Raw genomic sequence first — 15,045 nt, forward strand, 5'->3', positions numbered from 1 at the left:
CTCTCATCGATATTTCTAACTCTATCCCTCTTCCTCTCTCTCCCTCTCTATAAAAAATCAATAAAATATGTTTTAAAAAAAAGACTTCCCTTATCATCAATTCTGGTTACCCTGTAATACAGTTCCTACTAGAGAGGAAGGAGAAAGGAAAATTTTGTTCCTTTATGTTTAGGGACTAACAACTTCCAAAGTGACAATGCCTTTTTGTGGCTTTCCCCCGCCTGGTACTATAAACTTGTATATATGTATATAATTGTGTTTCAATCCACTAAAGTCATATTTTGATGCTCCTATTATTCCCCAAGTTGGCTTCTCTTCTTTGGACATGGCCCCATTAGTCTTTGACTGCTTCTTTGCTTTCTGCCACAGCAAGATGTCACGTCTTGTCCATATTCTGCCCCAGACCTAGCTGTTTTCTAAGGTGCCCTGGTTTCATTTAGCGGGGAGTGGTGTTTGAATGCCATAGCGGATATCAACTTCATTACCTAGTCACCTTATCTTACAACATATAATATTTTTAGAATAAAATACTCATATTATTACGCTATATCTCACTTGGAATATACTGTCAAATTATTGTGTTTTAAAGTTACATTTTCTCTGAAGGCTATACCACCAATGTGATGTTATAAGATACATTTCCTTTTTTTTTTTTAGTAAACTCTTTATTAAAGTGCAGTGAACGTATAGAGAACTGTGCAGAACTAATAGTACGTGGCTCAGTGACTCTTCGCTGACTGAACTCACCCTGTGATCAGCCTCAAGATAGGGAGCGGGGCATTTTTAGTTTTGGAGTTTGTTTTCTAATTTATGTGATTCTCAAAGCAAAGCTGTAAAAATCAGGGTATATTCAGAAATGTTTGGCTTCCATCCCTATCCCCCTCCTTTCTTTCCTTCTCCTGTTGTTTCTTTTGCAACTATAAACAGACATACAAATGTGTGTTTCTGACTCACTTTGCATGACCTTCTCCCTTTGTCGTTATCCATGTGCCCTAGGGACCACTTATGGTCCTGTGTGCAGCTTTTCCACCGTCTTATGGTGCATGTTGTTTCATTGTGTGGACGTAGCATGATATTCATTCAGTCACCTCCATGTGGAAGTTGTTATTTCCAGACTTTGCTAGTGTTTTATTCTCATTGTTTCTGTGGTTGCCTTCTATAGTCCCTTCTTCACAGAGCAGCCAGAGTTCATCCCAAGTGGCGCTTCATGTTGCCTTGGAGCTGGCCTCAGCGGCTTTCACTAGTTCTCGGTGCTGTCCCTCTCCTGTCCTTGGCCCCCCGTGGAGCCACAGACAGGTCATCTTTCTCTTAGGTCCCTCTTTATTTGGGGCTGGTTTTCTAATAGTGGGGTTAACAGTTTGTTCTTGCCCTGCTGGCTCTCGGCAAGTGGAGCATCTTCGTCCCTGCTCCTAGATGCTCGTATAGCATGGCGGCCTGCTTGAGGCCAGGCTCGCTGTTGTCTGCCTCAGGTGGAGTAGAATACGTATGTGCTGTGCACACTGTATCATTAAGAATTTCCAGAAGTCTTTAAATTCAAAAGTGAGATTCAGTCCATAGAGTAGCCTCAGAAAGATGGTACTGGAAGAGAGAGTGGAGTCCCACGTCCTCATCTGACAAACAAGGAGGAAACAGGCCAAATGAAGAGATGTGATGTGGCCAGTGTCAACAAGCAGAGTAACCACAGTGATTTACCCTCTAAGGAGGAGAGAATCCAAAGACTGAATTTTTCTGATATTTGTTTCTTCCTTTGTAGAAAAGCATTACATTAATAGGACTGGTTCTGATTCCTATGTATTTCACCCATGGCTTTAGCTAGCTTTGTATCCATAGCAAAGTTTTTATAAACATGAGCTAAGCTCATTCTGGCTCATGGAACTTTTCTATGTAAATTGTAGGAAGAAAAAATCTTCAAGTAGAAACTGTTGCCCTAGGTCAAACTTGGAAATATTTTGTTTCTTATGGTTTAATGCAGTGGTCGACAAATTCATTAGTCAACAGAGCCAAATATCAACAGTACAACGATTGAAGTTTCTTTTGAGAGCCAATTTTTTTAAACTTAAACTATATAGGTAGGTACATTGTTATTAACTTAATTAGGGTATGTGGCATTTTGTGGAAGAGCCACACTCAAGGGGCCAAAGAGCTGCATCTGGCTTGCGAGCCGCAGTTTGCTGACCACTGGTTTAATGGGCTTTGTAGTTGGAAGATTAAAAGTATATTTTCATTGTAGGACTGGGGGTGAGGCTGCCAGATCCCTTTTCTCTAGCCATCTCATCCCTGGCTGGCCTTAGTGCCCTTGTTTTCCCAGAAGCACCATACATTGCAGCAGGGACTGGCTGTGGTGAGGAACCTGTGTGTGTCATCATGGAGGTCAGACATCGAGTGACCCCGGGGTCACTTGGACTCATCTCCACCTGGGAGCACTGGTTGCCCAGTGTTTGCAGGATGCAAGTCCATTGAAGTGTGCTCACTGTCAGATATGTTCTTGTGTTGAGGTGCGCTGTTGTCTGCAGCCCTGCGCTCCACCTCATTCTTTGCCCAGTGTTTGCAGGATGCAAGTCCATTGAAGTGTGCTCACTGTCAGATATGTTCTTGTGTTGAGGTGAACTGTGTCTGCAGCCCTGCGCTCCACCTCATTCTTAGTGTGTGTGCGGCGGCCCTTCTCTGCTGCTGTCCTGGTGTTTGCAGATGGCAAGTCTCCTCTCTGCAATCAGCAGCCCCTCACAAGCAAATTAATAGCTGAGAAGTCTTCAGACATTATACAATTCTATGACTACCATTCACTGATTTGTAATAGCTAATGCTACTTAGTTCCTGTTTCCCTCTCCAGAGGAGAGCATCATATACCACAGAGATTTCCCCTCCTGTAGTTAGTTAACTGGCTTGAACACTTACCATACGTCTATTCATAATTTCTGTACCTGTTAAAACACTTTTTTTTTTTTTAGTAATGGTAGATTAAATAAATACTGTTTTTTCATGTGCTCATCTCCCAGCTTCACAGTCTACAACTTAACAGTACAATTGCTGCCTTTTCAGGTCAGTCAGTGATGGATGCCCCCCTCCTTTACCCAGTTGCTAATGCATGTGATTGTCAGTACCTGGCTCTGCCCTTCTGCTCTCAGTGGCTTGAGCAGCCTTCTAGAGACGCTGATGCATATACAAACACGGCTCTCTGACACAACCGGCTCCATATGAAAGAATACAGACTTGACACAAGCACTGGGTATGTGGTTGAGGGGATGATGTTCATTTGGCCACTGGTCATTTCATATGGGGCTGAGAGTCTTTTTGAGGGTCTGCTGACCGGATGCTGTAGTCTTTTCTTACATAAACTCTACTTGTCCTCTAGGACATTCAGAGTCAGTTTCTTTTTAAAGTGGATCAAGAATTTAAGACACAAAGTAGTGGGAATGTGGGATTTATTGAGATTTTAAAAGATTTTTTTTTGTACCTAACTGCGTAATTTTTTAAAAGCAACTTTCCCTAATTCCAGTGTGCTAAATTTAGTATTCACAGAATTATTTCTTTTGCTCTTATTTTCTTTTTTATTTTTAAATTATGTAATTACATTACCAAGCGGTGCTGGCATGAGCAGGTTCGGGAGCAAGCAATGACTGTCTTGGGGGAGCTGGAGTTCAGGGCTCCTCAGGGCTCACTGGAGTGCAGGATGGCCTTTGTTCTTACCTGTGCTGAAGAGTGAAGCTTGCTTCTAGGCAGGTCATCAGGAGGCTGGTTAACGGGGTATGTCAGTGGTCGGCAAACTGCAGCTTGCGAGCCACATGCGGCTCTTTGGCCCCTTGAATTTTAAGCAAAGGCCAGCTTAGAGTACCCTAATTAAGTTAATAACAATGTACCTACCTATATAGTTTAAGTTTAAAAAATTTGGCTCTCAAAAGAAATTTCAGTCGTTGTACTGTTGATATTTGGCTCTGTTGACTAATAAGTTTGCCGACCACTGGGGTATGTGTTTACTCAGTGCATTTCTCTTTGGACACATACCTGTATATGTGGGAGAAATTCTTAGAAGTAGGACTTGCTGGGTCAAAGAACATTACTGGTTTTTTTTTTAATACGTTGTTTTGTTGATTTTAGAGAGAGAAACATTGATTGGTTCCCTCCCATATGCCCCCGACCCAGGCCTGAACCCAGAACCTGGGCTTGTGCCCTTACTGGGAATTGAACCAGTGACCTTTCGGTGCACAGGATGATGCTCAACCAACTGAGCCACACTGGCTAGGGCAAAGAACATTTGTATTTTAAATTACAACCTGTAATTAAATTGCTTTCCAAAGAGATCACATCAGTAATTATTCCTCCAGCCACACCAGTTTTCCCACACCTTTTCTGACAGCCATCAAACTTTAATTTTTGCCAAACTAAGAGGTGAAATGTAGAGTCTCATCCTACTGTCAATTTGGGTTTTCTTTTGTACAAATTAAATAAACATTTCTTACATTCCTGTGAAAGATGTTTGTATCTTCTCTCCCCCCCCTTCCCCCCCCCCCCACACACACACTTTTTAAATGAGAGTTAGAGTCCTTGGAAGAAATACTGTAAATAAACTTGGTTGCTTCTTTCCTTGAAGTCTTTGATACTGTATGTACCCTGCTACGCACACCCCTGCTTGCTTCTGGTAAAGGAAATATTTTTATGACTGAGACAAGTACCCATTTTGTATTTTCCCCCTAATCTAAATGTATTCATTATAAACGAGATTTATAATAAATTGATTTATATTTTCCTCTAAGACTGCTATATTTAGTTTATTAATAAGAAAAGCTTTTTGTCAGATTACATTTTTGCTTTGGTTTGGGAAACCAAACCGTATAGCACTGCTGTTCAAATAACTAGCTACATATAGTGGTATAATTTAAAATTTACTAATGTCTGACTTAAAAATATAAAAAGAGCCCTAACCGGTTTGGCTCAGTGGATAGAGCGTCGGCCTGCGGACTGAAGGGTCCCAGGTTCGATTCCGGTCAAGGGCATGTACCTTGGTTGCGGGCACATCCCCAGTAGGAGGTGTGCAGGAGGCAGCTGATCGATGTTTCTCTCTCATCGATGTTTCTAACTCTCTCTCCCTCATGCTTTCTCTCTGTAAAAATCAATAAAATCTATTAAAAAAAAATATATATATATATATAAAGAGCCCAGTCAGTATTGCTCAGTGGTTGAGCGTTGATTTATGAACCCAACAGGGCATATGCCCAGGTTGTGGGCTCAATCCCCAAGGCGGATGTGCAGGAGGCATCCCGTCGATGATTCTCTCTCATTGATGTTTCTGTCTCTCCCTCTCCTTTCCTCTCTGAAATCAATTAAAAAATAAATATATGTAAACAAACAGGCAAAGTTAAGTTTGATAATATATTTTGTTTAACCCAATCTAATATTTCAACATGAAATCAGTATAAAATTATTGATAAGATGTTTAACATTGAGTTTTTTTTTTTGTCTAAGTCTTTCAAAATCCAATATGTATTTTAGACTAACAGCATATGTCAGTGTGAGCTAGCCCCATCACAAGAGTCAACAGATACATATGTCACTAGTATACATTGGCCAGTATGGCTCTGAAGAGTAGTGTTTCATTCATTTCTATGGGAATTCATTAACTTACTCTTTTGAATCTAACATTTGTCCATTCTGTTTTTTAAAAACATTATAAGTTGTATTAATCTGACACATGTTCTTGAATTAGGCTTTAAATCAGTGATGGGCAACCTTTTGAGCTTGGTGTGTCAAACTTTGCCAAAAAACTGAGCATAACTCGGGTAGTGTGTCACTTTGAGGAAAAAACATTATTTCGCAAATGTTTCATCCTCAGGATCAGCAAATGTTTCATCCTCGGCATGCGGCGTGTCATCAGAAATGGCTACGCGTGTCAGTGCTGACACGCGTGTCATAGGTTCGCCATCACTGCTTTAAATATTATTCTTTACTCGTCTTTATAAAGACGTTCTAATTATTTCAATATTCTATAAATTGATGTATAGAGTACTTCATCAAATATATTTGTTTAGTCAGATTAAATGCTGATGTCCCCAGTGAGATACCTACTTTAGAGCAGATGCTCTTTCTTTTTAACAATTTGCAAAGGCTCCAAAAGTTCACAAATGGGAAACATGAGTTGAGAGCCCCGGACAGTATCTGAGCAAGATTGTGAACTTTTGTGTCCTGACAAGTTTGGTGTTCTCTATACAGTCTCTTCTCATGGGGGACGCCTGTATTTTCAAATTACAGAGAAATAGGTGAACCTAATAAGAGGAACAGTGTCATTGAGGAAACTTCTAAGTTACCATTCCTGTAAAGAAGTGAAATTGACAGAATTAGTGGAGGAAGAACAAAGCCATGTGAGGGAAACCATGGGCCACAGCGGTTGTATCTCATCTAAACTTGTCCTGTTTTATTTTAGAGAACAAGCTGTTGAGTTGAATGTACATATGGTAATAAATGTACACTCAATCAAATAAATGTACAATGAGTCAAAGAAGGAGTCTATGTTTGATACGTTCAGTGTTAGGACAAGTCAACTTGGGTTTATACTACAGTTTATAATTTTAGCCAAGTATAAGCTTAATCATAAAAGGAGTTTATTGGCATATTTCAGTTATTAAGGGGACTGAAAACATATTGTTCTTACCCTTGACCTGCCCTGTGCATTCAGGATGGGAGCCCCACTTGAACACCTATTTACATGTGTTCTCTTTTTTCATCATCTTTGCCAGAGATCTAGCTAGTTTTTTTTTTTTTTTTTTTATGACTTAGATGTAGGGTTGTGTTTATTCTCTCTAGTATGTATTTTACTTTATTAATTTCTATCTTTATTTATTTCTATTTTCTTTGGGTTTATTCTGTGGTTTTTCTACTTTTAGGAGAAAATGATCAGCCAATTAATTTATGCTTTTTCCTTTTCACTAATATGGTAGCTTAAGGTTATAAACTTGTCTCCATGTAACAAACACTCTGGCCTTATTCCATAAGTTTGGATATAAACTGCTTTATTCTAAATATTTTCTGGATTCTAAATATTTTCAGATTTTTTTCTTTGACCCATGAGCTAAAATAGGAGCAAGTTTTAAAATTTACAGGCTTCTTAAAATTTTAACTTGGCTTGTAATTAATTGTATTGTGGTCAGAGAATGTTGTGATGTTAATTTTTTTTTGCCATTTGTTGTTTTTCCCCCCTCAGCTCCTGGCCAACTTTTATAAAAATTCCATGTATGCTTTAAAAGAATACGTCACTTCTAATCATTAGACAAAGAAGTACATAAATCCAATAGAGTAAGTTTAGTAATTACATTGTTTTAATTTTCTGTATCATTTTAATCTTTGTAATCTGTTACCAAGAGTTGAGTCAGTCTTCCCCTGTAACTTGGATATATCAATTTCTAGTAAATGTCAGTTTTTAATTTGTTTTTAAAGCTATACTATCAGATATACACATAATCAGAGTTGATTGAATCTTTTATTCTTGACCTTCTTTGTTCTTAATAATGCTTTTTACTCTAATCTGTTTTATCTGAAAGTAATACAGCTAGCCCAACTTTCTTTGGTTAGTATCTGCTTGGAGTCTGTCTTCCATCCCTTTACTTTCAGCCTCTGTGTCTTAATGTTTTAGGATTCTTAAATAGCTTATAGCTGGATTTTGTAACAGGCCAGGTTTAGTGTGTTAACATTAGATTATTGCCACATTTGGATTAATTTCTTCCATCATTTTTGTTTTAAATTGGCTTTTAAATTGCTTCTCTTTTATTCTTATTTTGTTTTCTTTTCCCCCCTCTCTTTAATAATTAGCAATACTTGGGGGGGGGTAATGGTAAGATATGTACACATATAATACCTCAATAAAAAAATATATAAAAAAAATAATAATAATTAGCAATACAGAATATCATAACTGCTAAGTTATAACATTTATTGTATGAATACCTCTGAACTTAATAGCTAATCTAAGATAGAACATTGCCAACAACTTCATTTGAATGAGTATTGTTTTTAGTTTGAAAGTTAAAAACTGTTTTTACTAGATTATCTTTAAATTTAAAAAAACCTATTTGTATTTATTTCAGAGAGGAAGGAGAGGGAGAGAGAGATAGACACACCAATGAGGAGAGAATCATTGATCAGCCACCTCCTGCACACCACATACTGGGGATTGAGCCCACAACACGGGCATATGCCCTGACAGGGAATCGAACTGTGACCTCCTGGTTCATAGGTCAACGCTCAACCACTGAGCCATGCTGGCCGGGCTATCTTTAAATTTTTATCATTCATTTAACAAGAGATAAAATTATTTAGCTCTCACTTTAATATTAATATTTGGCTTTCATTTTCTTCTTGCTGAAATATATCCTTTTATTTATTTACTAGAGGCCAGGTGCACGAAATTCGTACACCGGGGGCGGGGGCGGGTGTGTCCCTCAGCCCAGCCTGCACCCTCTCCAATCTGGGACATCTCTCTCACAATCCGGGACTGCTGCCTCCCAACCGCTCGCCTGCCTGCCTGCCTGCCTGCCTGATTGCCCCTAACCGCTTCTGCCTGACAGCCTGATCACCCCCTAACCATTCCCCTGCCAGCCTAATCAACGCCTAACTGCTCCCCTGCCAGCCCGGTCGCCCCCAACTGCCTTCCCCTGCCGGTCTGGTTGCCCCCAACTGCCCTCCCCTGCCAGCCATCTTGTGGCGGCCATCTTATGACCACAGGGGGGCGGCCATCTTGTGCGAGGGCATGATGGTCAATGTGCATATTACCTCTTTATTATATAGGGCTAGAGGCCCAGTGCACAAAATTTTTGCATACGTAGGGTCCCTAGTGGCTGCTGGCTGCTGGGCCAAGGCCTTCCTTTATTCCGTGCTGCCCCCTGGTGGTCAGCACACGCCATAGCAAGCCATCAAACTCCTCTCCTGGTCAGTAGAACTCCAGAGGGGACACTTTGAACATTAGGCTTTTATATATATATATAGATTTTATTTTGTTAATCCTCACCCAAGGATATTTTTCGATTGATTTTTAGAGACAGTGGAAGGGAGCAGGAGAGACAGAGAAACATCGATCTGAGAAAGACACATCGATTGGTTGCCTCCTGCATCAGGGCCAGGGATCAAGCCTGAACCGAGGTACATGCCCTTGACCAGGAATTGAACCCAGGACTCTTCAGTCTGCACGCCAATGCTCTATCCACTAAGCCGAACCGGCAAGGGCAGTGGTCAGCAAACTGCAGCTTGCGAGCCACATGCGGCTCTTTGGCCCCTTGAGTTTTTAGCAAAGGCCAGCTTAGGAGTACCCTAATTAAGTTAATAACAGTGCACCTACCTATATAGTTTAAGTTTAAAAAATTTGGCTCTCAAAAGAAATTTCAATCGTACTGTTGATATTTGACTCTGTTGACTAATGGATTTGCCAACCACTGGGCTAGGGCATGAAATATATCCTTTAATAGTTATCTCAGAAGTTAGCTACTGATAGTAAATAGGTCTACTCTTGTGGCATTCTGAGGTTTCACTCTAGTGTGCTTTGGTGTGGGTTTATTTAAATTATGCTGCTAGCCACCTGTTCTGTCTCTTTTAGGGGAGAGGAGTGAATGTTGTATCTTTACATTTAGGATTTTCTTTAGTCTTTTTTTCTGTTCTTTGTATTTCCTTCTTTTGGAATTACTATTAGTCTTATGTGGAATATCCTCTTGTCTATGCTTCTTAACCTCTTCATTGTCCCACCTTTAGATTTATTCATGTCTTTATGTCTTATGTCTCCAATCACTGACATTTCTCTATAGTCTCAGTCAGATAGTTCTGTCCTCTGAAGTTTTCGAGTCTAATCCTATTTCAATCTGATTTTTTGAATTTTGGGCTTTTAGCCTCTCTGCAGTGTAAGTATCCTTTGCAGCCTGGTGTGAGGTTTATTCCCTCCTGAGCAGGATTGCTTTCTGTCTTATTTTCTACGTTTAACCTAGGGCAGTGGTCGGCAAACTCATTAGTCAACAGAGCCAAATATTAACAGTACAACGATTGAAATTTCTTTTGAGAGCCAAATTTTTTAAACTTAAACTATATAGGTAGGTGCATTGTTATTAACTTAATTAGGGTACTCCTAAGCTGGCCTTTGTTAAAAACTCAAGGGGCCAAAGAGCCTCATGTGGCTCGCAAGCCGCAGTTTGAGCCTTGAATTTTATTGACTAGTCCATGTTTGCTAGTGATCAGAGGTGCTCCTAGCGCAGGCTGGTCAGAAAGCATCCTGTAATACCTCTGTGCTTGTAGGGGTTTTTTTGTTGTTGTTTTTTTAAGGGAATTTATTTTATTATTATTATTATTTTTTATTGATTTCAGAGAGGAAGGGAGAGGAAGGAGAGAGAGAGATAGAAATATCAATGATGATTGAGCCCGAAACCTGGGCATATGCCCTTGACTGGAATCGAACCCAGGACCCTTCAGTCTGTAGGCCGACACTATCCACTGAGCCAAACCAGCTAGGACTGTGTTTGTAGATTTTTCTTCTTTTCTAGCACCTGTCTTCTGTTGAGGGTTAGTCTTTTTGTAGATCATGGCTTTAAGTGGGGGTAAGGAAGGTGGCCTATTCTAACTTTTACCTTGAGCAGGCCCAAAGCTTCTTGCCTGTTCCCTTGAGGGCTGAAACCCAAATTCATAGACCAATGTTTGTATTTTGAGCAAACGTAAGTGGTTTGCACATTTACCTGGTGTGAGTGTTGTGGGATCCAGACATCTCAGAATTTGCCTCTACAAACTATTTCACTGCACTAAACCTTGCTGGGAAGAAAAGCTGGTAATAATTGTCAGCACCAAAGCACCTGGGATTGTTTGTGGCACCAATTTAACATTAGATTTTATTTTTTGTTAATAATAAGTTTCTTAACCAACTCTTTGAAGGCCTCCTGTGCACTAGGTACTGTGAGAGCTTCTGCCTGTGGCAACTTCCTAGCTTCATTGGAAGTTCTTTGACAGTGAACCTGATGACTGTTCCCGAATCCCTCCCTTCTTCCTCCTTTCTCATCCCTCAGTCAGTGCTGAACCCTCAAAATAAACAGTAACAAAACACACTTGTCTAAGTTGCTGGTTGGGTAATCCCTGTGGATAGACTACCTACAAACAGCAGTAATAACACAGGAAGGGGTGCTGAAGACTTCCTTGGAGCTTAAAAAGGAAGTGCCCCTGCCCAGGTACCTAATGACTTAGGGCACCTCTTTGATGATGATGTCCTTGGCTTGGAGTGGCAGATTTTTCTGTCTTCCATCTCCCACGGTGATGTTATGAGGGGCCATGGCATTTTTGCTCACTGTGCTGGGCTTCTTCCCTGGTCTTCAGCTTGCACATACAGTTGCCTACTTGACATTCCTACTTGGCCATCCAGTGGGACATCTCACATGTTAAATCATGAAGTGCTGAGTTTTTACATCACACTCCCCCTTTTCCCTGAGGGCAGCTATAGAACCCTTATGCCATTCTTGACTTTTAAATCATGCCCACATCCAGGTAAGACAACTTGGTGCTGCCTCCCAAATCTGACCATTTAGTTCAGCTACCATTGCCAGTCATAATGGAAAGCCAGTCATCTTTAGATTGAACAACTGCGGTAGCCTCCTGCCACCTCCTTCTCTGTGTACTTTGACAGTGTTCCACTAAAAAGTACATTTGGTCAGTGCCTTTGCTGTTTGCTGGAAGCTCCCCACCAGCTTCCTATCATCCTGAGCAACCTCCCTATGGTGACCATAGGCTGTGCTGACCAAGTCCTGAGCTGACTGTTCCCACCTGACCTCTCTGTTCCCACAATGCCCATATGCCCCTGTGTCTCACCCCATGGGGGATGGTCCTGTGCTCAAGTATACATGGTGCACTCCCATAATTCATGCAGGAATACTCTGTCCCCCGTGGGTGAGGGAATGAAAATTTGTGCTCCAAACTTTGGAGGCATGGCTTGTGTTCCCAGGGGAGTGTTGTTAAGCTAAAGCCAGCTTGTCATCACCTACTGAAAGTTGGAACTGGTTGGGGTAGCATTTAATTTGCTTTGTGTTGTCCCTCAAGGCTGCTCGTTTCTTTTGGGTGGGGGGCAGAGCGGCAGCTCTTTTTGCCCCTTCTCTGGTTGGCCCTGCAAGTCTCTGCGGTCTGGAGTTGGGCAGGACTCAGGCGCCCTGACCTGTGCGCCCAGCGGGGGCGGGGCCCGGTGCGAGGCGGGGCGGGGCGCCACGGTCTGACGTGTCTCTGTGGGATTGGAGCCGCCGCCCTATATAGCAGCCGGGGCCCGTGCGCCGGCCTCGGAGCGGAGCGGAGCACTGGCATTCTTGGAGCGGGCGGGCGGCGAGCGCACCGCACAGCGAGTGAGCGAGCGAGCGGGAGAGTGGCAGGACGGGCGGAGGGCGCGGGCCCAGAGCAGCGGGCGGCCCAGGCTGCGTGGGGAAGTTGGGCACCGGGGGCGGGGCCGGGTGTCCCGGGCTGGCTGCCGACGTGGAGCGCCGGGGCGGGCAAGCGGGGGAGGGGCCGGGGTCGCCTTCCGTCTCCCCTACCCCGGCCCCTCAGTCGGTACCCCTCTTCCCGTCCCATCCACGGGCGCCCCCTCCTCTCTGGCCGGCTGGCCAGACGGGGGTGGGGGGTGGGGGGGGGCGGCTACGTGTCACCACTGCGCATGGGCCGCGGCGTTGGCTAGGGAAGAGTAAGAAACTTTCCCGAGTCCAGCGGCCGCCGGCCTCGCCCGCGCCGTGGTGAGAGCGCCCCTCCTAGCCCTCTACCCCCAATCAGGGTCGTATTCCCTCTGCACTACCCACCCCCACGGCTCGGGTGCAGGGTGAGGTGCGGCCGACCTGGGCCCAGGTCGGTGACGTGGGCGTCTGGGCCGTGCCGCTTATCCCCCCAAGAGGAGCGCTCCTCCTCCAAGGGGGGTGGGGGTCACAGATATCTGTCCCGCAGGGTTGCCGGTGCCTGGGACGGCGGGAGGGGCCTGGTAGTCCAGTTGCAGCTTCACCTGCCGCCAGCCCACCCGCCTGCGTGGTCGGGGCTGAGCCTGCGCCCTCCTCGGGCTGGAGTGCAACTTGGATGTGCCCCAGGGTCCCGAACGAAAAATACATTACGGAAAAATACCGAATTTGGATGGAAGGCGAGGAGGCCGAGCATGCTCCTGCCCCTTTAAGCCTGTCCCCGCCCGCGGGCTCGCGTGGCCTGTGGGAGGGCCGTGCTGAGGTGGCATCTGCGAAAGTTCCTCCTGCGGGATGGTGCAGACTTCCATAACTTGGCGGAACGCACGCATGCCCGCCTCTGCTCCTTGCTCCGGCTGATCTGAAACAGGCTTGCTGATTTTTTCGGCCCGTGGGGATATTATGTTTAGCAAGTTTGGTTTATAGGTCCTGAGAAGTACTTTAAAAAAACTTCCCTTTCAAGTTTGCTGTGGGATGAAGTAAATAATTTTAATTTTGGAAGAAGAGGGGAGAAGCCCTGGGTTTCAGCTGTAGGTTTTGATACTCTCCATAGTCAGTCCTATCTCTATGTAAAGTTCGAGATTATCATTAGTAGGAGGTAACGTTCTTTCTGGACTGTTACTGTGAGTTCTCTTTGCAAAGATTTCTCTTTTTGAATATGTAATTGGCAAAACATCACAAGGAATCAATTTACGCTTTGTTTTTAAAAGCAAAGGAGTACATTTCTTTACTTAAAGATTTTCCTGTTGTGTGTGCTTTTTAAAAACAAGTTTCAGGTGTAATCTACACATTGCTCCCACATGGCGGTGTGGGGCGGGGATCAAGAGAGTTTGATGTTCCCTGTGGGGAAGAGAAGAGTCTGGGCGTCACCCACCCTCCTTTTCTAGTTCTGTTTGCTGCATACTTATAATTTGAGATGTGGCTTTTTTTGCTCTGGACATTTACACTGAGAAACAACACTCGAAGTCCAAGTTGAGAATAGTTTGCAATTTGTATGGGTGGACCTGAAGGTTTAGTGCAGGGAAAGTAGTTGAGAGCCACCATAGTGATGAAGGGATTGGGACCATCTTGGGAATAACTGAAGTAGGAGCACAGACAGCCTCACACATCGAGTGTAGTAGGGAAGAGTGGGCTTGTTCTCTGGCCAGAATGGGGAGAGAAGTTGTAGGTTTAGCACAACATAAGGCAGACTGTTCTGACAGCTACACAGTGGAACAGAAGTGGAGTGTGGCTCCCTTGGAAGGCCATGTGGTTCCTGTCTCTGGTGGTGTTCAAAGACTGCAATAGAGTAATGTCTAAGGTCCCTTTCAGTCCTGATTTGAGCAACATTATTAGATCAACTGAGAAATTGTGATAGTAGATGTCTGGTCTCTGTTCTTTGGGCCTGTCTAAGGTCTCCTGGGAACTTAAGATAGCAAGTGAAGTAGCTAGAGTGGAGACCACCCGCAGCCGTGATCACACTTGTGAGGTGGAAGAGACCTGTGAGCAGGAGTAAGTCTGTTGGGGGTTGTCTGTGAAGGCGCAACTGGAGCCAGTGGGTAAGGTTGGTACTGGCCTTTTGTAAGGCTTATCTCAGAGCCTCAGGTGGGGCTGAGATCTAATTTACATGGGGGTCATCAGATACATACTTAAAGTGGAATCTTTAAAGGTGGGAGTTTTGAGAAATTTAGAAGAAAAATGATAGCCTCTTATTTGATTATATCAGAACCTTTGGTGTTAAATCTATTGCTTAATTTAATCCATTCACATAATCTGTTCAGCTGTGACATTTCAGATTCAAACTGCCTGTTGAAATCTGAAGATGGGAGACCTAGTGTGTCCTGTCAGACCAGTCTGGAGTTTTCTGGAGGTCCACTCTGTTCTCAGCTGCCTGAAGGCCTGTGCACATATGGGGGCGTTAGAGACTATGGCACATTAGGATCGGTTGCAGCAGCGCCTCTTTCTTGAGTCCAACAGAAGGGCTAGCTGGAGTTGACTTTTGAAAGATGTGTGAGTAATATCAGAAGAGATCCTCAGGAATTTGTCCCATTTTGTGTGTGACACCAAGTGCAGAACTGGGGATTGGCTGGTCACCGATCTGTGGCTGGAGTGGACATGGATAGTGACTGAGCTCCACAGGCTT

At 43.5% G+C, this 15,045-nt stretch overlaps 1 protein-coding gene across 3 annotated transcripts in view; it reads left to right on the forward strand.

The window, feature by feature from the left end:
- The window catches only part of HDLBP (high density lipoprotein binding protein), a 71,530-nt gene that overhangs the window by 17,639 nt on the left and 38,846 nt on the right, over positions 1-15,045 (forward strand). The window contains exon 1 of one of the 3 annotated variants that reach the window (XM_028140828.2): positions 12,270-12,332. The exons of the other annotated variants lie outside the window; for them this stretch is intronic. The gene's annotated coding sequence lies outside the window, so the exon portion shown is untranslated. Of the gene's footprint in view, positions 1-12,269; positions 12,333-15,045 lie in introns of those variants that run through there. 3 annotated transcript variants of the gene reach the window in all.

Source organism: Eptesicus fuscus, chromosome 11, assembly GCF_027574615.1.
Source record: "Eptesicus fuscus isolate TK198812 chromosome 11, DD_ASM_mEF_20220401, whole genome shotgun sequence".
Classification (NCBI taxonomy): Eukaryota; Metazoa; Chordata; class Mammalia; order Chiroptera; family Vespertilionidae; genus Eptesicus; species Eptesicus fuscus.